The sequence below is a fragment of the Cricetulus griseus genome, chromosome 6 (genome assembly GCF_003668045.3).
Source record: "Cricetulus griseus strain 17A/GY chromosome 6, alternate assembly CriGri-PICRH-1.0, whole genome shotgun sequence".
Taxonomy (NCBI): Eukaryota; Metazoa; Chordata; class Mammalia; order Rodentia; family Cricetidae; genus Cricetulus; species Cricetulus griseus.
In genome coordinates this window covers 1,809,605-1,833,804 of record NC_048599.1, presented here as the reverse complement: position 1 = coordinate 1,833,804, position 24,200 = coordinate 1,809,605, and the positions used below count along the sequence as shown (strand labels likewise).

The following is a 24,200-nucleotide window of genomic DNA, read 5'->3' as shown; positions in this document are numbered from 1 at the left end:
TGAAAGAGTCACCAGAGATAGGGGTTCTCTCCAGCCTCATATGCACAGAACTGTGGGTCTCAGTCTCCACGTGGTTAGACAGAGCTCAGAACAGGGTCCAGGGTGACCTGCAAGGCTCACACAGATGCGGAGTTACATAAGGGAAAAACGAGCCTGAGCGGACCCAGCCCAGAGCTGAGCACGTTCACCGAGGACTCAGCAGCCCTGGGTGGAGGGGCGACCCACAAAGCAGTGTGATTCGGGCCACCAAATAGCTCAGTAGGGTGGTCACTGTTGCAGTGGACAAGCCAGGTCACTGAGTTCCGGGTGCAGCCAGGGTGGTGGCGTTAGTGCCCATGGGAGGGGGGAGGAGAGCTGGCCCCCCTCCTCTGACACAGATACTGGAGGTCAAGGACAGAGTCAGCAGAAAAGGCTCCCTGCAGACAGATAGACACACCCACGCTCTGACACACAGACATCTATAGTCAGGGAAACAGCTACCCGGCATCGGGCTGGGACCCACGAATAGTCAGACATCAGACAGCAGACAGAGAACAGTGCCCGAGGGAGAGGGAAGCAGCGACTGTCCTCTGTCACCAGCGGCACACATCAGTGGATGCCTCAAAGCGGACAGAAATGCATTCTGTGTGAGTGTGGGGGAGGGGGACCCCAGGCACTGCTCCAAGCGCCCCACACTGACAGCCAGCTGCTGGTCATGTGGAGACCCTCCCATCCCCCAACCCAAGTGGTTCTCTGAAAACTTTGGGCAGTGGGGACGGGCATTCTTCTGTTCCAGTCCCAGGGCTGGGGGCAAAGAAGAGCCCCTACCCGAGGCGGATGGTCTCAGTTCCTCAACGGGCACCCACGGAGCTTCTGCGGGGGAGGGGTGGATTCCAAGACACGCTTTCCGGAAATCCCTCCCTGATCTGCTCTTATAGCCCCTAGGCTCCCCTTGGCACCACACTGATTTCTCCAAAAGCTGGGCTGGGTTCAGGCACCTAACTAGTGGTCAAAGTAGAATGTTACCTGGAACTGGGCTGCAAGAGCCACCTGACCTGGTCGGCACCATCAAGCATGCGTTTCAAGCCTCCCTGTGGCCTGAAGTGCTGGGCAGGGCTCACTGTTCCGGCACTACCTAGCACCTCCCCAAAGTTCTGCTCTCTCAAGTACCTCTGATGAAACGAGTCAAACTGGATATTTGTTCAGAACCCCCAGAGTCCTCAGGAGATGGGGGTGGGGGGAGTTAGAGGTACCACTAGATCTCATTTACTGGCTGGAGCCTCCATGTCCCCATCTTGACACAGGATTGGGGGAGATGGCCAATAAAACTTTCCAAAATCCTTGTAAAGTCTTAGCCAGTCCCAGCCCTACTCTGAACTGCCCTGGTATTGGTCATTACTCTGACCTGGCCTACCAATCACAGGTGGAGGTTGGGACCCTTTGAAGAACTCAGGACTGGGTAACAGGGAGACCCACCTGCTGTGTCTCCTTCCCTTCATCAGCTGCTCCTGTCCAGACCTCCAGAGATGTTTCTAATTGCTGCCCATACCCAGAGAACTGCCTGGGGACCACCTGGGACAAAGGGCACTTCCCTGGTGGCCAGCAGCTGGGTGGACACAATTCAACCCCACTGCCCAACAGCTGTCTATGGTGCTGGTGTGTTAGGGTTGTAGATGATTCAATACAAACGGAGGGCAGGTATGATGCCCATGTCCCTCGGGCCAGCTCCCTACACCCTCATAGGAACTCTGAGGAGGCCAAGCTCCATGAGGACACCCAGCTAGGGTCACTTCAGACCCTAGCATTGAAGGTTTATCAGCTGTGTGATATTGGGGAAAGCTACCCAACCTCTTGGAGCCTGGAAGTCTTCCTCCAAAAATGGAGGCCAGAAGACGCAGGGAGTTTGAGTTAGCCCAGATAAGGAAAGTGGCTGGTGGTGATGTGTGCCCCCTATAGGCCAGACTCACTGCTTGCATGCATGACCTCATTAGTCCCCAGACACTCTATGTCAGTGATTCTCAACCTGTGGGTCATGACCCCACCCCACACTTTTAGTTACAGATCAGATATTTACATTACGATTTATAACAGTAGCAAAATTACAGTTACAAAGTAACAGCAAAATAATTTGTAGTTGGGGGTCACCACATGAGGTATTAAAGGGCCGCAGCCTTAGGAAGGTTGAGAGCCGCTACTCTATTTAGTCACCTGCTTAGGGCCACACAGGCCTGGAGTTCACCCTGTAAGGGTCATAGTCCTTGTTTGGTACTGAGGTGGAGGCTCCTGAGACCAGCAGAGGTACCAGTGTGGAAAGCACACAGGCACAGGACTTGGCTGGCTCTGATTGGACCAAGGCAATGCAAAAATAGGGATGGGAAGAACTCCGTGTAGATAATGGAACATCAGGCCAGAGGCAACGCCCAGTGTCCTGGTGAGCCAGAAGTCTTGGAGGAAAAAGCCTGTTGATAGAGACAGAGAGCCTTGACCCAGGACCACGTGGATGCCATGTGATGTGAGCATGATGGCAGTTTGTGTACTGTATGCAGACACCCACCTGAGAAACTGACATGCAGTGGCCACGCTGGAGGCTCATGTGGGCTCCAAACCTCAAATCCACATATGCTGAACCCTTGTTCCTGTTACTTCTGAATGCTTGGCCGTGGACCCATCCCAGAAACAAACTCCAGAGAAACAGCCCTTCAAGGAGCATACTTGGTAATGAGCTAACCTCATGGCCTCCTTCTCTTGGTTCAGGTTACTCCTGCTCACCCACTTAGGCTATGCCACCGTGCAAGAGCTTTCAGAGTGTGTACCCACATATGCAGCATCTGGTAAGGAGACCAGTTCTCATTGAAAGAGTTCAGGAGTGGTCCCAAACCAGGAAGCCACACCCTGGAGCAGCGGCTGCATCCTGCACTGCAAGTGCACAGACTGGGGAAAATGACTTATAAGGATGGTTGCTGTCCTGCAGGGTACATACTATGAATTAGAGGTATTTCTGTGGTGCTTATCTGCAGAGGACAGGCAAAAGTGTCAAGGAGCTGGAATTGGTGGCAAAAAAAAATGCCACCCCTAGTATACCTTTCAATAATCCACCAGGGAGTATGTTGTTCGTGAGGCTCCTCGGGACCAGGGACAAGCAGCTAAGGACATCAGGGAGGGGTGAGTAGCTCTGGCCAGCAGAAGAGGGTAGCATAGCCAGGATTCAGACGGCTTAGACATGAAGGTAAGCTCCCAAGCCCTACACAGGTGACAGCTGCAGGAGGGTGGAGCAGGGAGAGTAAGGGACCTGCTATGCTGCTTCTGCTCAGGTCTCTTTCAAAGGTCTCTCTCCTCACTTCCAGCCCTGCCATATCTGGTGAGCCCCATGCTAACAAGGACCAGATTCTGATTTTTAAAGGGATTTCCCACTAAGAAGGGTTCACTAGGTCACAGACATAGAAAAGACAGATGTGGGGGAAACAGGTTTGGAAAAGTAGATGGTGGCAGAAAAGGGTGGCCCAGTCAAAGACCGCCAGGGAGCCAGAGAGGCTGAAGCACAGAGAGGCAGCTGGGAGGGCTTTTGAAGGAAAGTGGGGAGCTGAGCTTATGCTGTGGACCAGATGCTGATGTTTCCTTGGGGTGGCTCAGGAACTTTGAGAGCGTTTGAGAAGCATCTTAAAAGGTCCTCGGCCACAGTGGGGTTAACTGGGTAGGAGGAGGGTGGAAGCCCAGAGCCAGCTGCAGGCAGTTGTGTAATGAAGTCCAAGTGGGGGACCTGCAGACTTCAGATGTCTTTCAAGGCTGGCATAAGCTGTGGGAGGGAAGGGGACAAGAAGTCCAACCTACCTCCAGAGTTTAGGGCTCAAGTACTGCATAGGGCAGTGTTTGCAACCGTGACAGAGTGCGGATGCTGGGTGTTTGCTTTGAATGTTTCAAGACTGAATTGCAGTCACAGTTGAGAGGATAGGTACAGTGCATTACTGGGGAACAGGACAAGAGTAGCTCTAGGCTGAGGAAGCCCATTGTAGGTCACAGAGTCTCAGCTTAGCTAGTGCCAACCTCTGGTGCTGTCCCAGAAGGCCTTCTGCCTCGAGCTTTTTTCTTGCTGACAGAAAAGACCTTTCTCCCTTGAACTAAGGGTAAGCCTGGTACCATTCCTGGTACCATTGCCTGCAGAGCTCTGTCCCTGCTGTGCGTGGGCATGGCTCACTAATGAGAAATAATGAGGGAACAGGGGCCACCAAGAGCTAGCTGCAGGATGGCTGTCCAGCTTGTAGTGGCCAAGGAGCTTGCCAGGGTCTGATCCCTCACTGAGTTACTTCTTCAGTGGAAATGCTGTCTGCTCTCTCCTGCAGGAGCTCATTTGAATATGGGAATGCAGATTTTTCTTTTTTTGTTCCTTGTCCCCCCCACCCCCCATCCCGTGACATTCTGAGCCAGCTCCGGGTGCATCCTGATGAGCTCAGGGCCCAAATGTGATAAAAATGGTGTCTGAGGCCATGATTTGGAACAAATGTGGGGTCTGACTCTCCTTTGACTTTAGGGACCAGGTGTTGAGAAGGAGAAAGGACATGGGAGCTAGAGTTGCTATCTAGCCAAATGTGACAAAACCCAACTCAAGAAATCCCTAAAGCAAGACATCGTGGTTTTTCCTTAGGGCCCAAATGTCCAAGGAAGGTGAGATGCAGGAACAGCAGCATCAGGGTGCTCAGAGAACAGCTTTTTTTTCCAGCTCGCCTTTCCCAATGTTTGCTTCCTTCCCCGTTTGCCCCTGAAATCTCCCCTTGCAGCAACCACCTTAGAGTCTGCCACATGGGTCTGTCTCTGACAACCACGGTGGCTGCCCTGTCTACGGTGTGGGTCCATAATGACCCACGAGGAACAGAGGAGGGGAGTGCTGGCAGGCATCACTGCAATCATCCCTGCAGTTGCCTTTGAGATCCCCAGTCCCCGAGTAGCCTCTGCTGGTGGTGTCAGAAGAGCCTACATGCTATTCTGCAGAGACATGACCTAGCCAGAAGAGGGTTGTAGTGGACTGCTGGGCCAACCCTCTGAGAACCTGTGTCTGCTCTGCCCATAGAGTATAGCAAGCAATGGGATGAGACAGTGAGATGTGATACTGGCTGATGTCACATCTGCCAGGGAGGCTGCTGGAGAGGCTGTTGCAGCATAACAGAAGACAGTGTCTTGGAAGGCCACTTGTTCCCTGGGGTGCTGCCACAGTCCACACAGGCACTGGTGGAATCTGGGTGGGTGGTGAGCACCTGTAGCTAGTTGAACTCAGCCTTGGTACCTGCAGGTGTCTTGTCTGCTAAGAGTCCAAGACAACCACAACAGGAAAGCCAGAGAAAAGAAAGGAGGCTGCTCTCCCCTAGAGCCCCTCCAAGGCCCCCAGGCAGGGTGGGGGTTGGTGTGGGGCTCTATGATGGGATGGAGGCCAGCCCACAGCCAGAAGCCTCTACCCTTTCCCCTGGAGTGTCTGGTGGAGCCTCTCATGGATGTGACACGGCATCAGTGGGCCTGCCTACCCACTCAGCCAAGTTCCCACCCTGTCTTATTGCTAGCACTCTTCTGGGACCATTGGACTAGAGCTGTTCCAAGCAGCTGTGCATGGTGAATGTCACACAATGGAGCATAGCTGGGCCAACCCTCTGACTACGTTGTCTCCAGAGATGGGACAGGTGCTATAGTGGAGGGCCTTGCTCTGGAGAGAGAGGCGGCACAGCCCCACTGTCCTCACAGGATCCTCTCCCAAAAAGCCTAGCTGGCACCCACAGTGAGCCCCTCCATGCCCTTGGCCTGGTTCCTGCTAGGTAAGTCTGAGTATTCCTCTATCTGGACATTTTTTGGAGGAGGGTGAGGTTGAGACAGAGATTCTCTGTGTAGCCATAGCTACCTGGAACTCACTCTGTAGACCAGATTGGCCTCAAACTCAGAGATCCACCTGCCTATGCTTTCCAGTGCTGGGTTAAAGGTGTGCCACCATGCCCAGCCTCTGTTTGGACTCCTGACCTGTGCCTTACTGTGGCTGGCCAACTGCTCTCTTCCCTGGAGAATGCCACCTTTTCTCTAAAGGTCCTGGCTCTGTATTCTGTACATTTGATTGACATCATGACCTTGTCCGGCCTGAGAGCTCCTTCTGGTTTGGCCATCTCCTGGTGTCTCTGGGTTCTTGCCCTCTGCAGTCACTTACACATGTGACAACACCATGGCTAGGCCTGGTGACTCTTGCTCTGACATAGACCCCAGTTGGATGGCGTAAGGCTAGATGGTCAAGTAGGGGGCCGATCATACTAGGCTACTGCGTGAAGCCAATCACTGACTCTTGCTCAGCACCCAAGGTCATGCGGAGGACCAGGCATTCCTCTGTCTAGTCTGCCCTTGTCCTGGGTGGGGATAGCTGTTGGACTGGTTCACTGTGGTTGTCATTGGATCTCCCTGATAGGCAGAAGGGCACTCCACCCAACTGGAGCATGGGGCCCAGGTGCCTACCTCTTTCCATGCCCCCACCTGACCCTCCCTTCCCAGTCATGTGCCTTCAGGCTCAGCCCACTGGCACCCCAGAGGGTGCCCTCAGGGTATGGTCTCCCATTGTGCTGTGTTGTCCTCTAAGCCCAGCCCTGGGATCAGGGTGGTACCTCACTTCTGTGAATGTGCCCAGTCCCCACAGAGTGATGTGGACTCCTGAACCCTCCCTGACGCTCTCAGAAACACAGAAGAAATAGGAAAGTGAGTTCATGTTGGCTTAGAGCTGCTTGGAAGACCCTGCCCCCACCCCATCCCACCCCACCCCTGTAAGGTGGCTCTGTTTACTCCCAATGTCCCCTGGGAGTCCAGGCTGCTCCTTAGGGAACAGTCTCCTGTCAGGAAAATAGGATGAGCCAAACCATGCTCAGGGCGGGGCTATGAATGTAATTAGTGGAGGCAAGTCCCTGGACCCTTGAGGGAGGAAGGATGGGCCCTGGGGAGGCTCCCAGGGAGCAGAATGAGAGGTGAAGGAGTGTGTGTGTGCGTGCGTGCGTGCGCACCTGTGAATGTGTGTATTTGTATGTGTGCCTGTGAGTGTGTGTTTGGGTATGTAGGATGACAACAGGATGAGAGAGGGCACTCGATAGAGACAAGTCAGTATCAGAAACATGACCTGTTTCCATAAAGGCCTAGGGGTGGCTGGGTGGGTATTTGAGACCCTCGCTGGTATCTGCATCCCACACATTCATCCATTTTACCTGACACACTCACAGCACACAGAGTCAGAGCATAACAGGAAATCAGAGAATAGGTTGTCCTAAAGACTTGTCAAAGACAACAGGGCTGAGACGCTGGCGGCAATCTGGGTTTTGGGTTTTGGAGTGGGGACTGACGCCTATGAAGGCTTACACAGTACTGACTGATGAGGCTGTAGTTCTACATAAATCCGCCGGGTGGCGCTAGTGCTTACCTGTTCCTGCTGGGACACCAGAGGTCATGCGTAGCAAGGGGCAGTGCTGGGACAGAGAGGTGGGGACAAGCTTGTGAAGCTCTCTGCTCAGACCGAAGCCTGCCCACCCAGGACACACCATGCAGGTCCCTGAGTCTTTGAGGGGCTGTGTCTGTGCCCCAGGTGCCTATGCCCTAGTGTCCCACTGAGATTCCAGACTGCAGTTCCCTGGCTCCTGAATTCTCCTCGGCTCCCTCCAGATCTTGGCCTGGGTATATTTCCTTTGTCACAATGTAACCAGCTATCTTTTTGGATGTGCCTGGCTAATTTTCAGAAGCAAGAGGCTCTCCCGGCTTTGTTGCCCTTGATTTATGAGCTAACACACACACACACACACACACACACACACACACACACACACACACACACACACACGACACAAACACACTCTATTTACCCAGGGCCCTTAGAGTCTGTCTGGAGTGGATCACTTGTGTGGATCACCTGTGTGGGACTCTGGTTTTTGTTTTGTTTGGAGACAGGGTCTCTATATGTACACCAGGATGGCCTTTAATTCAGAGATCCACCTGTCTATGCCTCCCCAAGTGCTGGGACTAAAGGTGTGCATGGCCACTCCCGACCTGTGTGTCATTTTGAAGAGGGATCCTAACCTTGGGTGCCCGATGGAGACAGTTGGTCATTTCACCCAACTTGTAGGCATGGCCAGCTTTAGGAGCCTAACTGCTACCTATGTCCCCTTGGTGCTGCTCTCCTGTTGAGCCTCTCCTCTTAGTGAGGTATCTTAGGCTCATATGCCAACTCACAGTCTAGGGGTAGGTAAAGAGCCGGTACTCGGCCCTCCTTTGGCTGTCACATGCTGTCTCAGAGCCTGTCTGAGGCATCAAGGTAGCTCCTAGATGGATCTTGTACAGCTAAGTAAGTGCCCTCTGAAGGGTTTTCACACACCTTCCCACGCCCTGGGGAAGTGGAAGCACACAGCGCAATGGTGGGGGGGAGGGTCCACATGGGCTTGGGCTCTGTCCTGCCATCTCTGCTTGTCAGTGGGACCGTTTCTTGACAGTAGGATCCTTTACTATGTGCAGTGGACCAAGAGCTCAGAAGGCCAGGCTGCTTTTGAGGCTAGGGTGCTGGAGAAGCCCTGGGTTAGCTCTATCTTTCAGGGGTGTCTTGGAGAGGCCTAGCCCTGAGTCCTTTTGGAGCTAGGGCTAAGGATGTCTTGGGTTTCATGACTTATCCCAGCCCTGGCAAAGTGCAGAGCATGAGTCCCCTTTATCACTCCCTCCATCTTCCCCAAACAACCCCAACCTGATAGCCAGGCCCATCCCCATACCTGGAGGGGATAAGTCACTAAGCTGGTTAAGGCATTAGCCACGTGCCCAGCCCACTCCTTTTATAGGGTGGCTGCTATGAAGTGAAATGTGGCCTAAGAATTTCAAGACAGCAATATCAGCTTGGGTCTTGCACACAGGCATAGGCTTGTGCCCAGTGAGGCTCATGTAAGGGGCTATCTCACCCTCTCTACCACAAGTCAGGGTCTGGGGCAGGGCACCTGCTCTCTGTGGCACACAGGCAGTCTTTGGCTGTGTCTTCCCTGATCACCTCTTCCAGGATTGGGTGGGAGTGCACACCCTCCCCCAGAAGGACCCCAGTTCCCTGGCTGCCTCTTACCCATGTCCCTAGCTCACCACAAGCATGCTGGTGCCAGGAAGGGAGGGTGGCCTGGGCTAATACCAGAAAGAAGAAGAAACCTCCATTCTTTGTCCCGAACCCCATCTCTGCTCTCCATCTAGGCTCCCAGGCATGTTCAGCTTGCTCCTCCCATCCGGTGTGCAGCTTTCCTGGCACTGAGGCCCAGCCAGCGGCTCCGGCCAACGCATTTGGCTCTCAGCAAGCTAAATCTAACCCAGCCCAGCTGTCGCTCCTCCGGCTCCCTCCCGCCCTGACAGTCCCCTGCACGAGGATGTGCCTATATTCTTGCCACCCAGCATGGGCCCCTAGGACTGGGGGAGAGGGGCTAGGGTCTGGGACATTTCTTTGCTTAGACATTCTCTGCACCTGCGCTCCAAGCATGCTGGTCCCTAAGGTGCACGGCAAGGTCAGTGTGCAGCAGGTGCTCGGGAGGCACAGGGAGGAGAGACAGGGACCCATCAGCCTGGGTACAGCCAAGGAAGAAGGGACCACAGTTCCCTGGGTCAGCACCGTGCTGGACATGGAGTGGCACTGAAAACTTCAAGACGGAGACCCACTGGCATCCTGCCAACACTGTCTTTGCCCCCATGGCAGTATCACGAGCCCATGCCTGACTGGCGCAGGACACTCAGGGTTGCTTCCATAAAGTTCCATTCTTATGGGCTGGAGTGGGGGTGGGTGAAGTCCCAGCCACTGGTCCCTACGGGGGTGGGGTGGGGGTGGGGGGTAGTGTCAGACTCTCTTCTAGGTGAGGCCAACAGGTAGGCCTGTCTGATAAGCAACCACTGTAACCTTCTTTTTCAAGCCCGCTTTGCTTTGTTTAGGCCAGTGACACCCTCAGCTAAAATGCTGCCGCCTCGCCAACGGGGTATAGGATGGTGTTCCGGCCAGTGACGTGTGTGCAGAAAAGTAGGTTCTGGGAAGAGAGACAGAAATCCACTTCCTGCCAGTCAAGGTGTAGTGGGGAAGAGGGGGCCACAGGTTCATTGGCCCTGCACTCCTCATCTCCGAGGGTAGAACTTCAAGCAAACTGATTCATCTGGTGCGGCAGCATTGCTATCCTTCCTCTTTTCACTCTTCCTTTCCATTTAGAGATGTCCGTGATGGCTAGAGCTCCAGCCACTCTTTTGGGCCCTGGAGTGACACAAGACTGGAAGCTAGCCCTAGTTTGAGTGATGTTGCAAGGCAGGAGCCAAGTCAGGGCAGCTTGGGCTTCTGTCACATGGGAGACAAGCACACTTTTACTTTGTTGAAGCCTTTGTTATTCTGAGCTTCCTCAGAAATGGAGAACTTGCTAACCAGTCCTGAGGGGCAGGCAGCCAAGTTGGCTCAAATGTCTCCTTTAGCCAGGCAGAATGCCACTCCAGTGCCCTGTAAGAAAATCTCAGTCTTCATAGGGTCTGCGCTGGGCCCTTTGCATGCAGGCATTTCTATACACTCTGGTGGGAAGGAAGAAACATGTTGGCTTTGAACTTTTTTTTCCTCCCCATACACTCCTGTGACCTCAAGAAATACCAAATACTGGCAATTGAGGCCTCCAGACCTCAAGCCTCCTTGATCATTTGTCTTGAGTTGTTGGGCATTTAGCTGATACAGTGCACTCTAGGGCACTCTGCCTACTGCTGGGTACACATCACTCAGAAATGGTCCAGTAGCTGCCTTGGAGCTCAGAATTGTTGGGGGGGGAGGTCTCCCCCCATCTCCTCTGGTTCTTCACTCCTTGACCTCTGCAAAGCCTGTCACCTGTCACCAGGCAGGTCGATAGGGTAGCTTCCCAGAAGAAGCAGGAACCATGGGGCCAGCCTGGGGCAACTTGGACTTGCTGCAGTGTGGAGAGGACTGTGAGGTCAAAGTTAGTGGGGGAATTCCACTTTTCCTGCTTTCTTTTGGCAGAGTTTAACGGGTGCAGCTTGTTCATGTCCCAAAGCCATAGGGGAAAAAAAGAATAAGAAAAAGGCCTTTGCTGCTGCTATTGATAACTTGTCTCTTCACGAGGCGGGTTCAACCTAAAAATACCCTCCCTCCCCGACAGGGAAGCCAGCGTCGTCACGTTGCAGAGGAGACTTGAAAGTTGGCTGGGAAGAATCAGCCAAGCCACGTGAGCTGGGCCAGGCCTCTATGGCCAGGCTGCCCACTGGCAAGCCTGCTTCCTGTCCCCACAGAAGGTCCCGTGGCATTCTTGAGAAGAGGGCTGGAAGTGTGCTCTATCCCAGGCCTTGGGATGTGGGGTGGAGATGGCCTCAGGTTGGCGTCAACAGCAGGGGCCAGGTGGGGCCATGATACCAAGGCACTCAGTTCCTGGTTGCCACACCCTGGCCCAGCTGGCCTACAAACAGGCTGAGATGAGACTGCACTCTGGCAAGGAGGTAAGAGTGAAGTGGGTGAGGGGAAGCTGGCCCTGGGCAAGCTGCTGCTCGTGAGTCTTAGTGCCCCCCCTAGAATGCGGACTGCTCTCTCTCTTCTGCCTCCTTCAGGGGTGAAGACGGGAAACAGGATGATGTAGCCGCGAGTGTTCCTATCTGGCTGTGACCACCCATAGCACCACTCTGGTCAAGGGAAGCCTGTGTGGGGGTCATGAGGGCCACAGACAGATGGCCTGTCCACCGGGAGGGGTAGTCCCCTGGTCAAGACGACAGAGGGAGAATGTGGACATTCAGTCAGGGAGCCTCTACACTTCGTTCTAAGCCCTCAGAAGTTGTCTTGGCCTCCAGGATCCATCCTGTTGTGCCCCACCTTTATTCACACCATGTGGGGGTGGGGCAGCACCCTTTCTAGCATCCATTGTATGCTGTGCTCTCACCTAGGTCCCAGGAGCAGTTCAGGAAGGAGCACAGTCCCCAAGCTGTCCCTTGGGCCAACACTGCTCAGCCGCTGAGAGCAATCAAAGCTGCAGCTAGCTATTCAGGAGCCTGGGGACACAGAACCTCATCTTGTGGCCCTCAGCCATAGCCCCCTCAGGAAACTCTGGCATTGTGTCCAGAGCAGATCCTGGTCTGGGGCCTTGGCCTGGCCAGACTGCTGGCCCATAAGACCTCTCTGGGCATCAGCACCAGGAGACATGTAACTGGGTTGAGACTCAGTCTGACATCTGCACTGTGGGAGTGATGACACCTGTCTCCTGGGTTGGCTGCTGAAATGGGGGGACCAGATGGGACACATACGTCATGGGACATTTGGGGGTCATTTCAGCCACCACTATCATCTTCGCTGTCACGGCAGGGTCCAGAGCCACCTCTGTCCCTTTCTACACCCTCTTAGTCCATTTCTAGAGAACACTGCTAAGAATTGTCCACTTTGTGAAGATGGTGAGGGCACCTCCGAGTTTGTCCCCAAGAGCCCACTCACTGACTTAGGGATGCTGACTCACCCAGCCCTGCACCTGAGACTGTTGAAAGAGGACACTGGCCCCTTGGCACACATCTGTTAAAAGGGGTAGAGAGCCAGGAGTGGTGGTGTACACCTGTTGACTCAGCACTTGAGAGGTAAAAGCAAGAGGGTGAGGAGTTCAAGGCTCCCCTCGGCGGCTGCATGAGCTTGGATATAGGAGGTTAGAAGGCCACCCCAGCTCCGGGGACCACCTGAGTTCAGTCTACCATGGCTTGAGGAGAGACAGCCCAGCCCAGATGGCAGGGGCCCTGAAGCTCAAAATCAAAAGGCCCGGGGGAGGTTGCACCCCAGGTCTGTCCTTTGCACAGGGACCGGTCTTGGAGGTTTAGGTGAGGGTGTGGCTGGTTTAGGTGATGGGTTTGAGGGACTCTGAGCTGGTCTTGGCCAGCCCCCCAGAAAAACTGCAGAGCCCGGTCAGCCTGACTATCTCCGTGGCAACCAGCTAGCCGTCCTTGTCCTGGCTGGGGGGCCAGCTGCCGCACCCTTCCATCAGCCCTCAGCGGGCTGGAGTTGCTTTCTTCAGAGGTAACCATGGCAACGCCTTTGTTTCGGAGGCCTGGCCCGCCTTCCTCTGTCTCTCTCTTTAGGAGCAGAGCATACAGGGGGCTCTTTTCCAGTCCCAGCACGTCTCCCCAGCGCCACTGACAAGGGCCCACCAGAAAGCCAGGCTGTCCCTGGGGTGGGAGCCAGAGAGGCGGACAAGGGTCTGCTCTGCTACAGAGGCCCATGCACTCACTCCAGGTTTGCAGAGAGGCCCACAGAGGCAGCCGGGGGCCTGTGTGAGTTCCATCTTACTGGAGGAAGAAGTGTGTATGGCCTTGGGGCAGGATCCTTCAGCAGGTGCTGAAGGTCATACATACACCACTGGTCTTGTGGTTGGGGGATTCAGAACCCCTTTGGCAAAACCTCAGCCTGGCTTAGAAAATCCCATTGGTAACTGGAAAGCCTAGGACAGATGTCAGGCACAGCTGATTCTCGGTGACCTAGGGGTCTTACTTCCTCCTCGGCTTCATTCTCTCGAATGAATCATTCTCTTGCCCCACCTGCTTCTTGGAAGGTCTGTAGAAGACAAGAGACATCTGACTTGGTCCCCCGCCCCCCGCCCCGGTCTGACACTGAGCTGAATCTCCTAACCCTAACCCTATGCAGCTTCTGTGCCCTGGAAAGTCCTACGCAAGTCAATAGCTATCTTGTTTCATGTCACCCCACCTGTCTCAAACAAGACCACCATGCAAGTGACACCAGGAGCCCGAGGAGCCCTGGTTGCAGAGGAAACTGAGGGGCCAGAGACGTCAGGTAGCTTTCCTGAGGCCAAACAGCTGGCAAGGATGCAAGCTGCAGACGTGTCCCCAGAGATGCTGGGCTTGACCAGAAGCCACTGCAGAACGCAGGGAGCAGGGCGCTTGAGGGTGTGAAACAGGGTGAACCAGCCAGGGAGGCAGCTGGAGGGGTAAACCGGCCCCCAGGCTACGCTGAGCCACGACTGGCGCGCAAAGGCCATCGGCGGCGACATTTACCATTTGTCTAGTCCCCAGCAACCGTCAGAAACGTCTAGGGGTCCGTAGTTGGAGGGTGGGGCCAGCCCAGCGCCAGCCGGACATCGTCCACGCCCAGCCACCTGACTCACTGTTTGTAAACTAGCCTCTCCCAAGACCACGCCCCTTCCTCCTTCCTCCCCTTCCTTCTCGCTGCAGGATCTGCATAAACCCGCCTCTCCCAAGCGATAATTGGCTGAGAGCGCCGCCACTCCCCCCGTGTGAGCCGGACTCTGAAGGGGCGGAGGGAGAAGCGGTGCGGACAACGTGATCGGCATAGCCCCGCCCCCGACGCGGCCTGCGGGCCGGGCGCTGATTGGCCGGGCGGCGGCTGACGCGCACGGCGCGGGGCGCGGCGAGCGGCGCGGCGGGCTGTGGGTCGGGCAGGCGCGGGCCGCACTTCCGCCTGGGTGTCAGTGGGTTGCGGGTTGCGGGTTGCGCGCCGCGGGCGGGCGGGCAGGGGCGGGGGCGGGCAGCCGTGGGGTCGGCGGCACTGCGGGGACCGCGTGCAGGTGAGCGGGCCGCGGCGGGCGGGCGGGACGGACCTCGGGGAGGCCGCTGTGCCGCCTAGGCCTCAGCCGTTCCCGGGCGGGCTGGAGGGAGAGTCGGGGCGCTAGGCCGCCGCCGGCCGCCGGGAGTGTGTGCGGGGCGCCCGCGGGTGGACGAGGCCCCGTGGGACCCGTGCGGGGCCCGGCGTTCTCGGCGCGCTCCGTCGGCGTCGCGGTCGGTAAGCCGCGCATCCCCTCGGGGCGCGCGCGGAACTTGGTGCCCGCGGTGGCCTCACGCCGGAGGTCCTCTCTCTCCACAGAGCCGGAGCGAGCCTGCAGACGGCCGGGCTGTCAGCGCTGCGCAGAGCCAGCCCTCCCTCCGCGTCCCGGGGGCCCCGCAGGTAGGTGGAGGTGGCGCCGCGCAGTCCTCCCTGAGGGTCCCGGCTGCGCCTCCTCCGAGACGCTGCGCCCGCGGCCTGGGGCAGGGAGGACAGGATTTTGGGTGGTGCCCTTTGGGGCGGCCCTGGCACCGGTTCTGTGGGGCTCCACACACACTTGGCGGAGACCTGCGTCGGGACATATGCAAGGGACAGCTCCTGAGTGGGGTCTTCCGGGCCGGGGAGCGCCTGGTCTCGACCCTTCTTGCTAACTGCCCCCTGTCCCCTCTCCCACCTTCATTTCTGTTTGTGGCGTGTGGCATCCCCTATACCAGTGAGAGAGACATACGGATCAGTTGTGAGCAGCGGCTCTGGGATGCAACAGGTGAGCTCCAAAGATGAGCTCACTGCTGTGAGTAAGGGGGGCAGGGACACTTGGGTGGACACATTCTCCAGTGCCTCCCACGGTGCCGTGTAAAGGTGGCAATGAGGAAATGGGTGGCCGCATGTCCTCCATAGACTACCTTCCTATTTCCTCCAGGTACAGTTTATTAATAACAACTCTTATCTCAAGGGACGATAATTTTGAGCAATTATTTGTTCTAGATCATTAGAAGTGTGAGTCAGGCAGCAGTCACTAACATCCTTGTTCCCGAGGAATAGGGGGGTCATGTAGCTTTACTGCAGCTTTAGGAAGCAAAGGCACGGGAACTCCAGAGTTCCCTTTTCTCTTATTGTTTGCCTTACTAGGGCTGAACATGGCCTTGTGCCTGTCAGACAAGTGGTCAGTCTCTTGTGCTAGTCCCTCAGCCCCGTTTTCACATGTTAAAAAAAAAAAAAGCTTTATTTCTTGATAGTATAATTATATCATTTCCTCCCTCCAAATCCCCTGCACCCCCTTTGTTATTGTTTCATATGTGTGTATGTATGTACCCTTAGATGCATAAAAACAACCTTCCCAGTCCATAAAATGTTATTTGTATGTGTGCTGTCAAGGCTGACCGTTTAGTATTGGGTAACATATGGTGGGTGTTCTTCACATTCTTTTTGTTGTTACTTTTTTTTTTTTGGTGGAGGGAAGGGATTTCAAGACAGTTTTTCTGTGGCTTTGTGTCCTGGAACTAGCTCTTGTAGACCCACAGAGACCCGCCTGCCTCTGCCTCTGGGATTAAAGGCGTGCTTGTTACTTTTCAGGCAGAATTTTATGTAACTGGGTGGAGACTACAACCTTGCTGCAGATGACCTTGAACTTCTGACCTCTTCCACTGCCCTTGTTCTGGGCTCATAGGCATGTACCACAGCCCCTGGCAAGTTCATTCTTTTAGTTCTTGTTTTGTTTTTGAGGCAGGGTCTCACTATGTAACATTGGCCGATCTCCAGCTTGAGTTGTAGACCAGGCTGGTCTCCAGCTCAAAGATCGGCCCTTTCAACTTCTGGGACTAAAAGTGTGCACCACCATGCTTGACAATATAAACGTGTTTAAAAAACATGGAGCCAGGCATGATGGTATGTACCTTTAACACTGTCATTCTGAGAGGCAGGCAAATGTCTGAATTCAAGACCAGCCTGATCTGTATAGTTCTAGGCCAGCAAAGGATACATAGTAAGACCCAATCTCCAAACACAATAAAAATTATTAGCATGTATTAACTGCATTTTATTAGCATATGTTAACTATACATAATAATGGGTTTCATTATGACACTTCCGTACATGTTACATAATATATTTTGATTCATCTCCCTTGTTTCTTTCTCCTGCCTACCTACCCAAGTTTGCCATTTTCTTTTTACTATAGATTCTTTTTTTAAATTACATTTAAATTTTTATTCTCTGTGTCTGTGTCATAGTGTACAAGTTGAGGTCAGTGAACAACTTGTGGGAGTTGGTTCTTGACTTCCACCTTGTGAATGCCAAGAATCCAACTCAAGCCATCAGGCTTGGCAGTAAGTGCCTTGTCCAGTGAGCTATGTATCTTGCCCATGAATTCACAATCTTTTTGTGAGGGGATGATTTGTTGTTGTTTGAGTGCTGGGATTAAAATGAAAGCATATGCCACCATGCATTGTTAAATTCATATTTTTGAACAGAACTCCATACTGGCTTTCAACACACACACACACACATGCACGCACGCTCGCGAGCGCTTTTGTGGGGTGGTAATTTGTCAAACAGTCTCTGCATAGCCCTGACTGGAACTCACTGTGTTATAGTCAGATTTTCTTTGGACTGCCAGCTCCCAAATAATAATGAGGAGAGTTATAAGAAATCTTGGCCTCAGTTTAGGCTTGTTCTCAACTAGCTCTTAAAACTTAACCTATTTATATTAATCTATGTTCTGCCACATGGCTCGTTACCTCATACTGTATATCTGACTTCTTTTGCATCTCTCTGGTGAATCTGCCTCTCAAATTCTTCCCGAGTCCCTCTCCCTGGAATTCCCACCTATCCTTTCCCGCCTAGCTATTGGCAGTTCAGCTCTTTATCAAACCAGTCAGAAGGTATCTTAGACAGGTAAGATAAAACAGAGGCATCCTTCACACAGTGTGACCAAATATCCTGCAACATTATGTAGACCAGTCACACCCCAAACTCACAGAGATCCACCTGCCTCTGCCTCCAGAGTGCTAGGTTTAAGGTGTGTACCACCATGCCCAGCATAACTTTCTCTCTTTTTTTGTTTTATTTTTTCAAGACAGGGTTTCTCTGTGAAACAGTTCTGGCTGTCCTGGAACTTGCTCTGTAGACCAGGCTGGCCTCAGACTCACAGAGATGCCTCTGCCTCCCAAGTACTAGGATCAAAGGCCTGCGCCACCGCCACCCCCCTATCCCCCCTCACCTGGCTATTTGGTGCATTTTATTCTCCTTTGCTGCCTGAAATGGAGTTTACGACATCTTATATTTCTCTAATGTTCCTCTGGACAGCCTTGTCTTCTTTATCTGTGTTGTTTAGGTTTGGGGACAGATGCCTTTGAGTGGAAGTTGTGTGGTGGCCCTCACTGTGGTTGACATGTGTGGGGTATAGGGGTGAGGCTATTGGTAGGTTCCAGGGTTCCAGCTGTTCCCTAGCTGTTTGACAGGAGCAGTCAGTGTTTCCTCTAACCTTCTGAGAGAAATGTAGGTAAAATACAGCCATATGTATGTGGTGTATAGTAGGGCACCCTTGGCTCCTCCACCAGCAAGGTGAAACAGACACCTAGCTAGGAATGACACCACACATGATATACTACAGTTTGGGGAGTCCAGAGAAGCTTTGCCAGGCAGATCTATATTCTCTTTAGAATGCATTATTGAGGAATAAAGGCCATCAGATGGGTGTCCTACTTATAAAAACATCCGTGGACACTTGAGGGCTGTGGGCCTCTGTGGTGGCTGTATGGGTGTAAGGCGATATCTCTGGTCATCGACTGCTTCCATTTGGATGCTGACATCTGATGTACTGGTTAGCACCAACTGGCCCAGTGCAGGGTTTAGTCACAAACTTGGTGTAACATTCAGGTTGACTGAAACAGGTCAGTGTTTGAATGTAACTGTGAAATGCTTCTTCAGTCATGGGGTTAATGAGATGGCTCAGAGGGTAAAAGCATTTGTCAGGGGACTGAGGACCTGAGTTCATCCCTGGAACAAAGCTGTCCTTGGGCTTTTACATGTGCACTGTTGTGTTGTATTTACATGTAAAATACTTGAGGGCTAGAGAGATGGTTTAGTGCTTAAGAGTGCTGATTGCTCTTCTGGAGGACCCAGGTTTAACTCCCAGTACCCACATGGAGGCCCACAACTGCCTGTAACTGACACATGTGCTGTACAGACAAGACAAAACACCAATACACATAAGTAAATAAGGTTTAAGAAATACTTCAATCACTTCTGATCCTAGTATCCGGGAGGCAGAGGCAGGCGGATCTCTGTGAGGTCGAGGCCAGCCTGATCTACAGAGCCAGTTCCAGGATAGCCAAGGCTACATAAACTCTGTCTCCAAAACAACAGACCAGTCATGAGCATTAATAATTCAGGCTCCAGTTTGATAATGGTTTTGTGTCCAGGTTCAGTCCTGAACTGTGTCTGTGATGTGTATGTTTTGATGTTTAAACTTGTTAACATGTTTCTACTGCTGGTGAGGCAGCCTCATAAGACTACTGCTTCAATCCCAGCGTGCAGCCCTTGCTTCTAACCATGGTCATGTGGCTCCCTGTGATGTGCCCCTCAACTTTATTGACACTTTCTATTCTTTCCAAATTCAGAAAAGAAAGTGGGGTCTCTTGGCAGAGCCTCCACACACCATGTCTTTTAGTTGGTGCAGTGGTGGTGGTGAGCCTGGGGCACTTGTGAGAGTCTCAGAGGTTGGATCTGCTGTTGTCAGAGCCCCTCTTCAGATCAGGGACCTTTGACCACTTAATCAATAGCTGAGTCACCTTTCTGCAGACAACATGGACATTTTTCTTTTTTATTCTCCTTTTGTCTTTTGGTAGGAGGGATCAGGGTTTGTGGATTCTCTGACCTTAACAGCTGGTCACCCTTCTAGTGCACAGGAGAAATCTTGGGAATGACCTGGGTAGGTTTGTTTTTTATCATGAAAAATTTCTCATCACAGTAAAACCAGTTCAGTTAGGGGACTTCTGGGTGATTGGTGTTGAGCAAGGTGATGAGGAAGGGCCTGGAGTGGAAATGGGAGTTGGCCAGAGAGGGTGTCAGTGCCATCTGGAAGCAGGCTGGGTGCACTGGGGGCGTCTCACTCATGGATGGTCAAGGACTGTCCATTTGGTTCTGCAGACGCTCCCCTCTTTTTGGCTCTTGCCAAAGCTGTGTTGTGGTCGGCAGATGATCAGCAGGGTGTTGGTGGGGGTGTTGGGAGGAGCAGCAGCCACGTGTAGCCGAGGATTGGCCACTTGTCTGACTCTGCTGTTGTCTCAGTGGCAGACAGCAGTGTAGCTGCGGGGAGACCCATCTACAACTTTTCCACCCACTCTTGAGCAGCTTTTGAACAGTGCTTTTCTGTTGTAGGAGAATGATGACTAAAACAAACATTTTTGTACAAAAGCATTGAACTCATCTTGTATGTGCTTGAAATACATTGTGCTGGATTATCAGATAATGTTCTTGAAGTGTGTGGTATGTTTTTGGTTTTTGGTTTGATACTAAGTGTGATCTAGTGAAGGAAGGAATCTGTCATGAGTAACGGGCTTCAGGCTGTCCTTGGAGGTGACAGTCCCTCCTCCCCACAAGTGGCTGCTGAGCACCTTCTTGGCCTGCAGTTGAGGGCCACCCTGCTGATGTGGAGAATGGAAACAGCAGGCGATTAATGCTGTTGCTTTCCTTGCCTTTCTCAGGACCTAGACATTCCCATTTTCTACATGGATTCCTAGTAAATTCAGAGTCCTGTGGCTGGAAATTTGCACAGCAGGTGTGCACTCACAAGAGTTGCTCTTGCTGCTTGCTGAGTGGGAACTGCAGGCTGAAGTCAGCGGCTCACTTACACAGCTCTAAGAATGGTTAGGTTTTACTTTGGTAGAAAACCACAAATTTGGGGAACCTGAAGAAAACTTGAGGCTCTGTGACAGCTGAGGAAGGTAAAGCCCATTTGTCCTGCCTGTACAAGTGTCCTGGCACTTGTACAGCTGGAGTTAACTGTCTTTGGTCACTTCTAGTTCCTTCCTCAAGACTGCCTGTGCTTAAAGCAGAGGTTGCTTGACCCACTCTCATCATGATGACCACGGGCAAGGCTAAAGCCAGCCAGCCACTCTCGTTTCTTTTCCCCCAATAAGCTTTCATTGTGAAAGAGTGGGGGTTGTTTTTGTGATTCTAAATTTATACAAAATTTGTAAAAAAAAAAAAAAAAAAGAAAGAAAAAAGAAGAAAAAAAAAGAAATAACTACTACACTGTAACATAAGTTCTAATAGGTCTTAATAATAAAAGCCCAGAATCAGATACTGGGGAGTGGGGGGGTGAAAGCTGAAGATCAGAGAAGCAGAGCAGCAGTCACTTAGACCTCTCATCTCTGTGAAATCCTCAGACTGAAAAGAGCTAGCTCCTGTAGTCTCTCCAACCAGCCATCTCACTTCCTGTCTGTCTGTACAGACCTCCAGACCTTTATGGTTAGCTAGTGGCTAGCTCCGCCCCCTGATCTTCAGGCCAAGCTTTGTTAGAGTATAAACAAAGTATCACCACACTACACTTCTACTATGCCAGGGCTCTTCAGACCTGATCTTTTCTAGTGTCAGTGACTGTGAACTGAGAACTGCAAGGTGGTTTGGAGAAGAGATGAGATGGGCACGGATGGTCTCTGTCTCTTCATGCTTGGTCTTTGGGAATAGGCTGTGGCGTTAAACTAAGGTAGACTATACTACTGCTGCCCCGCACAGAACTGGATTTATGGGGCTGGAAAGTCTCCTGCTTTGTGTCCTCCTACTCTTTGGGAGCTGTAAAGCACTCTTGGATCAGTGGTATAATCTGTGAGCCCTTGGGCCACACTGTCTTACTGGGCTGTTTATAGAGTACTTGGTGTATGGAATCATGTTGAACACTCCTTCCTCTGTCATACCTCTGTTTTCTGTGGCACGGTGGCTTTCTGGGTGTTATAGATGACACCCAAGTGACAGATGAAGACAGAGGTACCAAAGAGAAGGTGATCAGGAAGGCAACACAGCCAAGAAGCATTGTCCACGCAAGTGGCCTTGCTGCAGGGGAAGGGAAGGAGGTCTTGCACTAGGTATGGCCATTCTGATCCCAGGACTGGTGGCTCCAGGAGATGCTAGGAAAGGGGTGTGGGATGGAAGCCTGGGCTCTTGCTGCATCTGGGCTGTGCAGAGGACTGCTGGTGTCACTGTGTGTTCAGATTAGCGTTCTCGTCCTCCACCTCAGTCTAGAAGAGTTGCCTTTCATTCCTGCAGAGCTGTTTTGACCATTGCAGGATATGTTCTGTTCATGGTAGGATATGGTCTCCTCATGGTATTCCTGAATGACCCTTCTTTCATGTCATGTGTCTGGGGTCTGACAGGCCCACCTGGGGGACACAGCCAAATAGTTCATGTGAGGTCACTGGCTACATGTTAAGGAAGGATTGGCTCTGTGAGGATATGGTGGTGCCCTAACTGGCCCTAATCAGTTCTGTTTTGCTTTGCCTTTGGCATGAGTTGATCTGTCAACTTTGACAGTAAATGCTGAGGCTCTGGGGTCCTTGGGGTGAAAGGTGCTATCAGGAGCATGGTACCCATGACTGCCGTTTCTTTGGAGTAGACTCCTGTGTTCCTGTCTACCGTTAAGTGAGGATGGAGTGGTATATTTGGTGTGAGGGAGGATTCCTGCTGCATGGTCTCTTGGGACAGGACAGGTTCTTCAGGGACATCCATGAGCTTCCTGCCTGGTCAAGCAGAGGTTTTGGGGATTGGAGACTAACATTTTCCTACAGAAACTAACTAGAGAGTTTCTGCCACATTTGTTTGCTTCACAAGTGTTTTTTCAGATAGGGTCTCTGTGCCCAGGCTGGCCTTGAATCCCCCATCCTTCTTCCTCCACCCTCCCTATGCTGAGATTTCAGGTATGTGAGAAAAAGTGGCTTTAGAATGTTTGAATTACTCATGCATGTTGTGCTTTGTAGAGATCCTGTCTAGCTTGCCCCACCTGGTTTAACAGCATTGGTTTCCCATGACTAGGTTTTCCAGCAAGCTGACAGTGATGTCCCCCTGGTTTTCTAGTGACTCATTGTCCAAATTCTAGATTTTGTCCCTTCTCCCCCTTTCCTTATTTCCTATTTGTTTGAGAAAAGGTCTCAAAGGTGTGGTGGCGACGGTGGTGGCGGTGGCGGTGCACACCTTTAATTCCAGCACTCAGGAAGCAGAGGCAGGAAGATTGCTGTGAGTTCAAGGCCGACCTGGACTACAAAGTGAGTTCCAGGATAGGCTCAAAAAATCAAAAAGAGAGAGAGAGAGAGAGTCTGAGAGAGAGAGAGAGAGAGAGAGAGAGAGAGAGAGAGAGAGAAGGTCTTAATGTGTAGACTAGAAACTCCAGCTCCTCTGCCTCAGTCTCCTGTGTTCTGGGATCATGTGTATGTGCCAGTGTATCTGCTCTAGATCTATTTTTTACAAATTACCATAGATGCATTGTGAGAGTAAAGTAGGAGACTTCATAGAAATTCATGGAAGTAGTGGAACATTTTGGGCCTGGTTGGGTCAGGTCCTCGTGAGATGGAGGACAGCAAAGAGAGGGCACCTTCAAAAGAGCTTGGCAAGGACTCTTTTGAAACAGGTTGACATTTAATGGGTAGCAGAATAATTGTTGAATGTCCCAGCTTGGGGGGGGCTACAGTGATGGTGTGCTTGGGTACCAGATGGAAGGAGAAAGCCCTGCCTCCAGCCTAGAGTTATTCGTGGAGAAGGCAGTAGGATAAAATGATGCCCAGAGCTAATTTCCAGGTTTTTCTGTAGACTTCAGACAGGGAAATACCTCACCAGACAGCACTGGTTAAAGAAATGAGAGACCCAGAGCCCTTCCTGAAGCACAGTCCTGTCGGGTTGGTTCTGAGAGCAGGAGAACCTGTAGGTCCATTACCCAGAAGTAAGGTCTGCCTTTCTGTCTAGTTTGTGTGTGATCTCAACTTTGGCAGAGTGCTGTGTCAACACATGAAGCACAGCTCTTGGGTCAGTGAATTGCTCAGTGGATAAGAGCACTGTTGGCAAGCTTGTTGACCTGAGTTCCATCCCACACACCGGAAGCAAGAAACAGATCCATGAGTTGTCCTCTGACCTCTACAGGTGCCTGTGGTACTCATACCCTCTCATCCCTACATACACACAATAATAAGTAAATGGAAAATAAGATAACCCACAACCCTCACCTCAAGGGAAGAAGAGAGTTCACTCTAAGCTGAACATGAGTCACCATGGCCCAAGAATAAAGGATTGGGGTGTTCCGAGTAAAATGTCCCAATACAGAGGCAGCGTCATGGACTTTGTGTAGTTGCAGAACAAAAGACAGATCCAGGCATTTGCCACATGCACTGCTGGGAACATGAGGTGGGCAACTCCTCAAAGCTTGGATCTTCTGCTGGAGGCTGTAGAACTGGTGCTGCTGTCTGGTGAGGCTCTAACGTTTGGTTGGTGGAAGCCAGAAGACTGCTAAGAATGTATTGCAGAGGTTTTGCCTGAGAGTCAAAGGCAAACAATAAGGCGGGCAACGAATGGCAATTAAGGAGAAGAGTGATAACCCAAGATACTTTGGCGCTGCATCTGCAGCCCCCCAGCTCTTCACAGTGGTGTGTTCTGTTCAGAAAGCTGGACTTAGTTTCTTTTAATAGAAGAGGCTCAGTTCCCAAACACAGCTTTGCAATTT

General features: G+C 52.3%; 1 protein-coding gene across 6 annotated transcripts in view; it reads left to right on the top strand.

Moving 5' to 3' along the window:
• The first annotated feature begins 14,404 nt into the window (after window positions 1–14,404).
• The window catches only part of Osbpl2 (oxysterol binding protein like 2), a 42,795-nt gene continuing 32,999 nt past the window's right edge, over window positions 14,405–24,200 (top strand). The window contains exons 1-3 of one of the 6 annotated variants that reach the window (XM_027419882.2): window positions 14,410–14,522; window positions 14,819–14,899; window positions 16,070–16,182. The gene's annotated coding sequence lies outside the window, so the exon portion shown is untranslated. Of the gene's footprint in view, window positions 14,523–14,818; window positions 14,900–15,210; window positions 15,261–16,069; window positions 16,183–24,200 lie in introns of those variants that run through there. The other 5 variants (XM_027419884.2, XR_004770612.1, XM_027419885.2 and 2 more) reach the window with 5 other exon arrangements.